At 44.8% G+C, this 12,775-nt stretch overlaps 1 protein-coding gene across 7 annotated transcripts in view; it reads left to right on the top strand.

Moving 5' to 3' along the window:
• SETD5 (SET domain containing 5) overlaps positions 1 to 12,775 on the top strand; it is a 158,213-nt gene that overhangs the window by 25,175 nt on the left and 120,263 nt on the right. For 4 of the 7 annotated variants that reach the window (XM_033926163.1, XM_033926168.1, XM_033926167.1 and 1 more), the window contains exon 1: positions 3,725 to 4,146. The exons of 1 other annotated variant lie outside the window; for it this stretch is intronic. The gene's annotated coding sequence lies outside the window, so the exon portion shown is untranslated. Of the gene's footprint in view, positions 1 to 3,104; positions 3,190 to 3,723; positions 4,147 to 12,775 lie in introns of those variants that run through there. 2 more of the 7 variants (XM_033926165.1, XM_033926170.1) reach the window with 2 other exon arrangements.

The following is a 12,775-nucleotide window of genomic DNA, read 5'->3' on the forward strand; positions in this document are numbered from 1 at the left end:
TCTGATGAAAGAAAAGGTCCATAATTTCTAGAACTAGAAGCTAATTAATTCTAGTAACATTTTGATTAGATGTAGGATGCAGGCAGTATATCTATAACTATAAATCTGAAATTACTTTGTCTGAAGCCCTCCCTTTATTGAACCAATAAAAAACATGATTTTGTGTAGATATCTCAACCACCAAGACTGTACAATCCTTATTTTACTATTTGGTCCAAATATAGTCATATATGTTTTTTCTTACACTGTAAATTCCTTTTTCTCCTCTTTAGCTCATTACCAACTTTCAGGCTACATCTGTGGTATATGTATTGTTTGCCTATAGGCTCAAATACCCCCCCCCCCCCACACACACACACACTGATCCTTGTATCCTGCCCTTAAAGGGTATTAGCATTGTGCTTCTAGCCCAGGGGTAGGCAATTCCAGTCTTAGAACCACAGGCAGATCAGGTTTTCAGGATATCCACAATAAATATGCATGAGATAGATTTGCATCTCAAGGAGGCAGTGTCTATGTAGCTCTTGAGGACTGGAATTGCCTACTCCTGGTCTAGCCTAATGTAGTAAAAGCTTTGGATGAAGTCCCCTAGATTTGCAAACTGTTTCCTTCTGGGTAAAGACATGACATATTACTGCTCCCAAAACCTTAAGCTATGCTCTGTTTCCAATAGGTGGGTGCCTCTTCACAGCCGTTCAATATCTTTTGTAGCCATTAGGATCCCTTTCACAAGGAAGAATTTGGCACACTGTTCAGAAACCATTAAGGAACTGTGCAGACTTAACCCTTTCCCTCCCCCAAGATAATTTAACTGCTCTGGGTTTGTTTGCTACCCAACTCTAATATTGCTGAAAGATAAGATATTCCTAAAATTGATGGCTTCAATTACCCACTCCAGCACCACACTGAAGGAATAAGTTTGACCTTGTTTGCTGAGATTTAAAGATCCATGCCCTTGAGATACAAGTGTTATCCCATATTTTAAAATTCCATTTTCTTATAGTTTGCAGCCATCACCAGCACAATCCTCCCAAAGCATCATCTCAGATTTATTGCCCCCACTCCAAATTTGACTCACTCTCCTACTTTGAGTTCCCTGCATTCTAGCTCCTAAGGATCCTATGTAAACACAAAAGCCCTTCCTTCGCCCACCAAATGAAACAATTCACTGGTGCCTTTCTCACTTTCTCGTGGAGCCCAGGTTTTAAAATCTTCATTTCTACAAATAGGTAGCAAAAGGGAGATACCTGGGTCTTTGCCCTGCCCCTTCTATGCTACCCTCAGGAGCCTAATTAAAACACTTTTCATAAAGGAATCAGCTTCCACTGAGAAGCTTGTGTAAGAGATTCCAGGGAGGACAAAAGCTCCTTTCAGCCATTAGAGTATAATACTGCATACCATATATCCAGAGGAAACAAGACAAATTTTAAGTTTGTAGCTGAGGGAATGAAGGGTTAACTGACTTTACCAAAATCGCATGGAGACTGCGTTTATCTTCCGACACATTGGCATCATCTTCATAACATATAACCACTGGGAGATTAGCCTAATTAAAAATCACTTTTTAAATAAAAATGTTATGAATTTGGAAAAAGATGTGCATTTCAAATTGTGATATTTTTATAATATTTAAAAGAAAAACTGTCATGTTGGAAAAGGAAAAAAAAAAAATAAATCTGCCCCCCCCCAAAAAAAAGCCCTTTACACTTAGCTCTTCCTTGAGGCAGAAAGGCTTTAACCCTTGGATAATGTTCCCTGCCATCTGAATGCACCAATAAACGATAATGCACCTAAATCTAATTGCTGCCACCCTGAAGCCCTGCGAGCTGGAGCAGGAAACCCTTCTTTACTGAAAGTGTCATGTCTCCAAGAGTTCTTCAGCGTCTTCCCAGGAGGACGGCAGTCACCAGCTGTCTGGCAGCCTTGCAAGTAACAGCTTCCAGGGGGTCAATCAATAATGCAAAAAAAAAAATAAAAAGGGGGGGGGGGGTGAAAGAATGGGGGTGTGGGCACGATTTGAAAAAAAACCAAAAACCAGCTCTGCGGAGCATTTAGTGTACCGGCTCTCTGTATATAATACTGGATACATATTTTTCCCACTAAGACTAAACACGGCAAGTGAACAATTTTAAGAGACATCATAGTAGGAGAAATGCGCACAATGAAGCTGATCTCGCAGCCGATGCAAATGGGCGAGAACAAGATCAAGTAATTAGCCTTTTTTTTTTTTGGGGGGGGTGATAAGCAACCCCCCATAATACACAAGGGGCCTCGGTCTTCCGCAAGAAATCGGCAAGGCCGATGAAGTGTATATAGGCAATTAAAGAGATAAGGATGCTCGTTCAGGGAGGAGAGTGGAAAAAACGTCAGACTTGGGGGGGGGGGTTCGCGGGAGAGAACACTATATGCACATATACGCCAGGCCTGAGCTTCTTGGGGGAGGAACAGGCTCAAAAAATGACCCCTAGATACTCTGTGTTTTTTAATATCCAAAGCGATTAAGATTTCGATCTCCATTTTCAATAAATGGTTTCATTTTCAGGGAATCGTTCCCTATTAAGTAACCTTGCTGAAGGAGACAAGGGTGCATTTGCCCTAGTTGGGTGCTCTCAATGCAAGGGAGGGGGGAGGGGTATGTGCGATGGAAATTGCGGACATGTAAGGTAGGGGATAGGAAGGGAGTTGATGCAAAGGCCAGGGCTGGAACTCTGCGCACGCGCACTAGACGAGGCTGGGCCGCCGCGCCCCCGTCCGGCGGCCCGAAGAACGCCAAACCTCTTCCTGCCACGTAGCTCTGCTGCAGCCATTGTCGTCGTCCCCTCCCCCCGCACGAAAAGCGCGGACTTGTCGCTAAACAACCGGGCAGGGAGTTGCCAGGTCACGGCCTCCGCCACAGCCGGGAGGGTCGCAGCCGTCACGTACGCTTAACTGACGCACGCAGCAGCCAATCGGGAGCGAGCCTGCAGTCTCTGGCTCGTTGCCAGGGAAATCCCGCCATTTCTGCCGCCATCGGCTGTAGCCGTGGGAACCTCGGATTCCCCCCCTCGATTCTTCCAATTAAACCATCCTCGCTCGGTCACCTGCAACCCCAACGGCGCTTTACCGCCACCCCCCACTCCGCTACTTGACCGCACAGCCGGGGGAAGGAGGAGCATAGTCGGCGGACCCTCCCCGCGGCTCCCTAACCAGGTTCGTCTAATACAGCGCTTGTCGCGTAAGCTTCCGGGCGTCCAGCCAATACTTGAGGGAGAGTTTTGTGGCCCCGCCCCTTCTGGCCAGACACTCAACTGCCGGGCTCTTCTCCTTGACTCTGAGGCTGTCAGAGGTGTCTACCAAGTGTCAGTTGAACTTGTTCACTGTGGAGGCAGTCCCAATTATTGGCTTAGGATGGCCACGAAATGGCATTAAAATAAAAGTGCACGAAACAAAGGGCACTTTTATAGACCCTCCGTGAGGTCCTCTTGAACAAGAGAGCTCCCCTCCCCCACCTCCCCAACACATCCCCAACAGTCTACCAAGCACCTTCGCCTTCCCTCTACTGTTTCCAACTGTGGGAAAAGCGCTCCCCGCGCTGGGTAGGTTCTCCTCGCGGCGCGGCTAGCGCGCGCCGATTGCCAGCTCCTGCAGCCAATCGTCTCTCGGGGGTGTTTCGCTCGGGCCAATGAGCGAAGAGAGCGGGGCGCCCCGCCCCCTTCCCGCGGCCCCTGCCGCAGGAGCAGGGGATCCCCGTATGGTCAGTCGCGTTTCCGCCCGCGAAGGCTGCGAGCTGGTGTGGGGGGAGGGGCGGTGCTGGTGCTGCCGCCGCTGCCGCTTCGGCGCTGGAGCTGTTGTCGCTGTGGATGTTGTGAAGGGGGGGGGTTGCCCCGCTCGGCGCGCGAGAGCCTGGTCCGGGCCGGCGAGAGAGACCCCCCCGCCCCCCTCCCGGAGAGGCCGCGGCGACCGGTTCATAACCGTTACCACCTTGTCTGTGACGTCGCTTAATTCTACTGTAAGCGGCCCGGGCGAAGGAGCTCCATTCTGGCCTGCGGCGCGCAGGAAACACCGCGGCTCTTGGCCGGGCCTAGCAGCTTGCGAGCTCGGGGCGCGGGGAGCGTGGCCGGGGATGCCGAGACCCGGAGCGTAGGGGACGGAACACGGCGGAGCCGGGTGAGTTTGGGAGCGCCTGGTCGGAGATGGAAGAGGGGGGGATGGGGTGCTTCAGTTGGGGGAACCCCGGCTGCAGTATAGCTCGGGGGGGGGGGGGCTTATTCTCGCCTGGTTGGGGTAGTAATAGATTAGCTTTTCCTGTTATAGCGCTGCCCGAGAGGGGCTTTAGCTGTGGTTTCTGCGGGGGGGGGGGGGTGAGGGGAGTTTCGGGGTGCCGGGCACAAATCCCTGGGGGGGAGCATAGTTCCCAACACTTCCTCATCCCCCCCCCTTGGCAATTGATGCGAATTGCAAAGCTGCTAAGCGGCGGTGCTGATGAATTTGGACCTGGGACCCACTTTTCGGGGTGTGGGGCAGGGACTGGGATCCTCCCCGGGGCTCCCCTTGGTAGCAGACGGGCTGGGGCTCTCTTAATTCCGTGGGCTGTCAGCCTCCCCTCCCCCCCCCCCACCTGCGTGCTGCAGGGGATTGTCACCTAACCCCATCCTCCAGTGCAGAGACTCTGGAAAGACATGGCTGGCATGTGATCTAAAAGATCTGGTTTCTTATTTTAGCCTCCATTTTTTTTTTTTATTCTCACAATTGAGGAGAGGTTGGAGGTCAGACCTGGGAAGCAGCGCTTTTGTAAACCTGAAACTGTCATTATGTATAAGAGAATTCCTTTTTGTTGGGGTTTGTTTTAAACTGAATATCTTATTTTTCTTCATTCTCTTTCCTTTTCTCAACCGGTTTTTTGTTTTAACTCTCTAGTAAACTTTTTCCTTTGGTTGTTTTCTTTTTTTCCCTAGGTCTCACTTTTCACACCTCTGCTTTCGGCTCCCTTTTATGTGCCTCCATATATCACCCAACTTGCCTCTACAGCTTCTTACTCTTTTCAGCCTCATCTGAGATCAGTTCAGAGTTCTTCTCCCTGTAACTGGTTTAACCAGGCAACTTCATCCTGGCCTTGTAATTGTCCCAGATTTGCTCAATTTCAAGTGGGATTGGTTTAAATCAGTTACTGTGTATGAATGTAGGGTTTTCTAAACAAACAAATACCAACAAAACCCTCACAAATACAAATAATGAGTGATTTAGTGTTTAATTGCTTTAGTTTGCAGTTGTGTGGGGGCAAACAGGTGCCTAGATTGGGAGAGGAGAGAAAGTGAAAGGGCCTTGCAGTGTTCCCAGGATCCCTTCCATATTTTACCAGTGAGTGGAAAAAACCAGCATTTGCCAACTATTCCCTCCTGTGCTGCTGTTTCAGAGGAATGTGTAGTCTGTTACCTCACTGATAGGACAAAAAAATACAGAGTCGTCTTAAACGAAACCTAGTGAATACTTATTTCCCTTCCCTGGTGTTCTAGAAGTAGATCATTGCATACTGATACTCTGGCTGCGGGAGATCTGTTTGTGACCTGTCTGCCTTTTACATTATGGTGGTTGTGCAGTATATAATCCTGTAATTCTCCGCAGAGTGCCTAGGGCTCTAGCTGGCCTTTGCCAAGGTTTGATTTTAGCCCTCGTGTGTGTGTGAGAGATCTGGATGAATTCCCATGAATTTTATTTCCTTAGGTTAGATAGTATAGATATGGAACAGGGTCACATCTAGCCTTCTCTCCTTGGCCTTACATGGTAATGTTTTCTCGGGAAGAGATTTTTCTTCTCTTTTGAAAAAGATTTGATACTTGATTAGTTCCAACCTTTCAGCAGGTGAATTTCGGCAAAAGAATCTTTCTAAGCTGAATTTTGTGCCATTGTGTACGGGGAGGGCCATTGTAAGACTGCAGTGAAGATTTTTATCAGATTCGCTACCCTGACACTTCATCTTTGATGTAATTCCTGTTGCCTTTCAAAATAGCAAATGCTATGATTTACACAATTAAAAATGAAGGTGGGGTGTGGTAAGTGTGAGAAGTTGCTTAGCACTGAAGGATGTTTGCACCTAGGACCTGCAGGCTTTCCCTCATCTGTCTAATTGTTCAGGGATTATGGAGGCAGTGAAAAGGATTGTGATTTTTGTTTATGCAAGGATGAAACAAGCAGGACCTAAAATTATTAGTGAATTTAGATTCATAGTAGGAAGTTGGTTTTTTTTTTTTTACATTGATTAGTTTTAGTTCTGTTATTCATTCAGTACAAGAAACTGCAGCGTTCTAAAATATATATGAAGGATGATAGTTTGTTTCCTGTTTTTAGTGAGGAGATTAAGGGAGGGGGAGGAGCAGAAGCCATAATGGATTTTTTTCCATATCTTCATGGAGCATTGAAAAGAAGTTGCTTGTAAGTGTAGAGGATTTCAGGACACCTGGCTCAGAAGAGGAAAGGCTTGCAGGTGAAAAAGTCACCTGAAAACTGGATTGTTGTACTGGATCTTGTTTTTAATAAATGTAGAAGGTGTAACCTTTGTTACCACAAGTGGGGCTGGCTGTCTCCAGGGAAGGACAGTATTGCAGCGTCCATTTTCACTGCTGGCCTGACAGAGAGCACGAAGGACTTGAGCTACAGTATGTTAAGGAGATGGCTGGTTTGGGTTCACAAGCAATCATTTTTGTAACTGGACTTCTCAAAATATTTCCATAGTCAGCAACCTCAATACTGTGAGTCATAAGAGAGGTTCTGGCTTGGTGACCTTGACTTATTGTACCGTCAGTATGCAGAGGAAAAAAATCTAGAGATTGCAAATGTGCAGCTTGGGTTTTCAGTTCCTCTGTATCTTTTTTTTTGTTTTGGTATCAGGCCAGTTATATCCACACAAAAGTCTGCTGTAAGGGAGTTTATAATCTTAAAAGATCTTTTACCTAAAAACAACAGCTTGAAATGAGCACAGCGTAATGCTGCAGTGGCAGCGTCACCTAGGGCCTTTACAAAAGGTCGGTTCCTCCTCTCAGACTCTCATTTGTTTTTCTGTGTTATGCCCTCCCTCCCAGTTCCATCTGCATCTGCCTGGCCTCTTTCTTAATGTGGTATTGATTGTAGATTTCTGTTCAGAAATGACTATAATCTGGAATTTTTTCCCCAACAACGGCAGAGCCCAACTGTAACTTTAAATGTGGTCCATATAGAACTAAAGGAATCCATTTTTAGAACACATATTTCCAATTGTGTATGGATAAGGAGTCCAAAGGGATTTTTAAAATTTTTTTTGTTTAGTGTTCTGTCCACACTAGAAATTATTTATTCAGTTTTTTATACCGTTCTCCCAGGGGAGCTCAGAACGGTTTACATTAATTTATTCAGGTACTTGAGCATTTTTCCCTGTCTGTCCTGGTGGACTCACAATCTATCTAGTGTACCTGGGGCAGTGGGGAGATTAAGTGACTTGCTCAGGGTCACAAGGAGCAGTGAGGGTTTGAACCCGTTACCTCAGGGTGTTGAGGCTGTAGCTTTAACCACTGCACCACACTCTCCCCTAGGGGAGGGAGAAGAAATTTGGGCGGTTGCCCTACCTTTAGAAAGTAGGCGAAAATACAGGTGCAGTGCCCCTCAGAACATCCGGTAGCAAATCTTTGTTCCAAATGCATTGTAGATATAAGCCCCAATTTGTCTTATTTTCTGGGTGTCTGGTAAAAATAACAGAAATCTATACTTTTCTTCTCAGTATAGAACTTTGTAGTACTGTTCTGATAACTGCCACCATAACTCAGAGGTTTATATCCTAATTGATATCCATGGAGGCCATTTTACAATTAGAGTAATGATGGTGATCAAAAATGATGCCCGCCCTTTATGGATACCAGAAGCCACTAGGGTATGTCTCACAACTATTAGCAAATGGTTATTGGAAGGACATAGTATCAGGAAGAAGAAAGACAACAGCATGATTTATAAGATAAAGACTAGTTTGTCCGGCAGCTCTACTTGTCAATCAGCTCTGCTGAGCTTGACATTAGTGAATGACACGAGGACAAATTTTTCCCCATCCCCACAGGAGCTCATTTTCCCATCCCCATGAGTTCTTTTCCTACCTCATTCCTGCAAGCTCTGTCCTCATCTGCACAAGCCTCAAACACTTTTTAAAATCATATGTGTTCGAGGCTTGTGCGGTTAAGGCAGAGTTTACAGGAATGGGAAAGGGACAGAGAAATTGAGTTCCTGCGGGGACGGGGACAAATTTGTCCCCGTGTCATTCTCTACTTGACATCTATGAAATTTTCTTAGCTCTGCACTTTGTTGTTATCGGCGTGAAAGAGTAGCGAACTGCTTAGAACCAGGGAAGCTCCCTTCATATTCCACTCTGACAGCTTGTGACCATCAGCAAATCACTTTAACCCTATGTTACCTCTGATGCAATCTTAGATTGTGGGCCCTCTTGCCCCAAAGTCAGGAAATAACTTCTGTAAGCCACCTTGAGCTACAAACTTACAAAGAAATAAGCCAAATCCTAATGAACAGTCTCCCCAGGTGTGGCAAATTCTAGTTCTCGAGAGCCACAAACTGGTCTGGTTTTTAGGATATCCACAATGAATATGCCTGAGATGCTTATGCATGACTTGCTTCTCTTGTGGCATGCAAACTTCTTGTGGATATTTTGAAAAGCAGACCAGAATTAGCTATTCCATTCTGGCCATGCCCTTTTCTCTCTCTCCCTCCCTCCCCCCTGCTATTGATTCTGCTTCCTCTAGTCTTCCCTCTCTTCTAGTGCTGCCTCATCTCAGCCATATTCCCTAGTCTGTTGATGCTTTCTCCATTTCCTGGCTCTGCTCCCTGCAATATCTGCACTCCTTTCCCAGTCTTTGTACGCCCTTTTCCTTTCTCATCCCTGGAGTCTCAGTGCTCTGTAAGTCTTGTGGGTTTTTTTTTTCTGTCTGTCTGTATCTCACCCAGTTTTAGAAGGGAATAGTAGTTCATAGAAAATTGATTGGCTGGTTTAATGTTTTGGGTTTTTTTTTTCCCTTTGCCTTGAGCAAACCTGGCAAGAGAAAGAGACTTGTTCATGTCAAGTTTATCCATTCTAACTGTTTAAGATGAAGGTAACTGAAAGTGCAGAAATTAATATATTTCAGGAAGGAGGAGTTAGAGAAAACCATTAACAATTGATGTGTATTTCAGTCATTTTTGCCTATATTTAGTATTTATTTTGCCAGCTTTTGTCTGGACTCATGTCTGTCGTTCATTTTGTTAGCACTCATTTTCTGAATGTGAGTGCCATGCAAGAAGAGGTTGCATATTTTTTAGTAGCTGGTACAAGGCATGGGATAACTGTTCTGAATTTAAGTTTCTACAAGGATGGACATGTTTTATTTAACAAATGACTGCAAAAACCATCATCTGGCCCATCCAGAAATGTACACAGTGCATCACAATTGAACAATAAGGACTTTGTGTATTTAATCATTTGTGCAGCACGGAATGCAATTTTTTTCCCCAAGTACTGGAGCACAATCAGTTTTGTATGATTTAATAGTAATTCCTTCATAATGCACCTGGATTTTACAGATATTCACCTTCTCAGTTGTGCCATCTTCTCTTCTAGTCTGTAGAGGATATAAAAAGCAGCATACCAATCTGCTCAGCTAATACATACTATTTATCTGCTGTACAAGTTAGTTTCTCTGAACTTAGTCTTAGTTTCAGCATTTTGTGGGTAATATACTTGGAGTGAGCTAGGGAAGGGGGGTCAGGTGAATGTGCCATGTCATGAAGCTGGAGGTGCAATTGCAAGTCTTCCTAACAGCCTTGTTCTTAATTTCATCTTTAAGGAAACCAGACAAAGGTGATTTTTTAAGACGTTAAGCAGAGAAGTTGACCTCCACTCCTCAAGTGTTTTAGAGATGTTAAGATTATTTTATCTGTTTTTATTTATTTATTCAGTTTTCTATACCATTCTCCCAGGGGCGCTCAAAACGGTTTACATGAATTTATTCAGGTACTCAAACATTTTTCCCTGTCTTTCCTGGTGGGCTCCCTATCTATCTAATGTACCTGGGGCAGTGGGGGGATTAAGTGACTTGCCCAGAGTCATAAGGAGCAGAGGGAGTTTGAACCCACAACCTCAGGGTGCTGAGGCTGTAGCTTTAACCACTGCACCACTCTAGAAATCAAAGTGTAGTAAAAGTGAGCCAAGTCTAGGACAGTCGAGCCATTGTGACATCACTGATGAGGTTGGCTCTTATTGGTGGAATGAGGCACTATGATGTCACAGTACCAGCTCTGGTTATCAGAGGCTGAAACTCTTCACACTATTTATTTAATTTTCTATACCATTCTCCCAGGGGCGCTCAGAACGGTTTACATGAATTTATTCAGAAACTCAAGCATTTTTCCCTATCTGTCCCATTGGGCTCACAATCTATCTAATGGACCTGGGGCAATGGGGGGATTAAGTGACTTGCCCCAGGACAGAAGGAGCAGTGTGGGGTTGAACCCACAACCTCAGGGAGCTGAGGCTGCTAGCTTTAATCACTGCGTCACACTCTCCCCTGAAGCATGGTGTGGCAGTTACAGCCCTAAACAGCAATGATATAACAGTCTCCGGCAAAGACTGGGTAACCTGCATACAGGGATCACGATAAATGCACTTCAAAGAGCATGGGGAGGCTGGAGTATTCGTGGGTCAGTAGACTTACTATAAGACATGGCAAGGGGACCTGGGTAGTGGATTAAATATTGACGTTGTAAGAATCAAAGCTGAAATGACTTCCCAGCAAAGGTTGTGGAGGCCAACACCTTAGACCGGTTTTTGGCTTGTAGTGGTAGGTGTTTGAAAATAGCTAAAAGACATATTGGGAGAGGGAGGGCAGAATTTTCTGTCAGCTTGCATATGGGTATTTGTGTGCTTGTTGTTTTAAAGCAGAGTAATTTCATGTGTCAATCATGCTAAAATGGTCAAAAGTCGATTTAGCACAGGTTTTTATAGTGGTAGCTGAAGGAAATTGCAGCCGGGTTGAGTAGATATTTCCCTGTCTCCAGAGGGCTTACAGTTTGTTCCCGAGTCATCAAAGGATGAAATGACTTGTCCAGGGTCACAAGGATCATTAGTGGTGATTTGAATCCTGGCTTTCCTGCTTTCAGCCCACTGCTCCAACCATTAAGCTATGCCTAGATATTTTGTGGTGATTTAAAAATGTTACTACCTGAAGACATTGATAGACTTTGATATCAAAGGACACTTTATTGCTATGGGTCATATATCATTTTAATGTATTTGGCCCTGCATATTCTAAGGAATATGCAGGTTAATCTTATTCTTATCTCTGTATGTTTGAATATGGAATTTGAGAACGTTTTCTGAATCAGATTGTAGTCTGACAGGACCATATGCCCTCTCTTTTGGTCATAAAACCTTTGCAAAAAGTACTGAAGGAAAAAAAATGCCACTAAGACCTTGCATTAAGCAAGGATATTGTAGCAGGAACTGGAATTCTACCTCTTTGCTACACTTGGAGAGATTTGATTAGTCTGTCTCTGTAATCGTTGTTTGTTCCCATTCATAGGCAGGCCCAGCATTAGCAGGAAGTTAGTATTCAGTTTTACTGCCTCTAGAAGGAGGGTGGCTCGTAGGAAAAGGCGTTATAAGCTTTGCCCTTCAGTAGGTCATGGAGCATGCAAGCTTGTAAACTGAGCATATTTCCATGTATTAGATAAGGTCTGGGCCTGTAGAGGGAACTTGCATAGATTCTGTGTGGCAGCTCTGGCATGGGCCTACTTGTTTCCAAAACAACTAACATCCATATGGTACTAATGATACTGGGTTATAAATACCTGCAGTGTTAGTGCTCGGGAAGAAGATACTGCCTGCTTAGGCATTCTTACAACAGATTAGGGCTGTTTTTGCAATCGGAACTACAGTAATACCCTTGTACAGTAACACAGTTGCTTAGGAGCTGCCCTAGGGCTTTTGTTCTCTTGACAGTTGTGAGCCTGATGTGTATAAACTTGCTCTTGTGAATCTTCCTGATAGTCCGTACACAAATGTGAGAGAACTTGTGAGCATGCCTGCTGGTCTCTGGCCCAGGTGGATGAAGGTGCATAAGGAGGTGGAGCTTCTGTCCCGGCCATGTTAGTATACAGTGGCTGGGAATCTGTATTGCAGGACTTCTCACCTGTTTGTCGAGCAGTTGATTAGAACAGCAGGGGTCCTGATGGCTTTGTTTTTAGATCCATCCTATTCAACTGCACTTCTGTAATTACAGATTTCCTATAATAACAAAGGCCATAGCCTCTAGAACAACTAGGAATCTGCATGCCTAATCTGCTCAGCAGAGGCCTGTTTTAAGGCTTTGGTGCTTGTGCTGACTGCAGGAGAGATTTGAAGACTGAAGGGTACTGAAGCTCTCCGTTTCAGTGGTTTTGAACTGGATGAGGCCTGTGTGAATGGAAATTCTGATTTACCTACAATTTTATCAGCACTGAAGGAAAAATGAATTTAAGATGAATTTTTAGCACCAATAAGCCATGTTGTACTTTTCCTAAGTACCCTGTAGGTGGTGGTGGATGGTAGGATTAGAATAATAAGAAATCTGAGTTTGATCTTTAGGCTTGAAGGCTATTTTATTAACTCAGGCTATTTAAAATGTGTCCCGGCTATGCCATGAGTAGGGTTCTACAATTACCGGTAGTTTTCTTCACCGATGGCCTGTGGTCTGTTGCATTTTTTGCTACACTTCATCGTGGACATCAACAAACACGTTTCTGTTTTAATTTTAAC

This window comes from Geotrypetes seraphini, chromosome 17 (genome assembly GCF_902459505.1).
Source record: "Geotrypetes seraphini chromosome 17, aGeoSer1.1, whole genome shotgun sequence".
Taxonomy (NCBI): domain Eukaryota; kingdom Metazoa; phylum Chordata; class Amphibia; order Gymnophiona; family Dermophiidae; genus Geotrypetes; species Geotrypetes seraphini.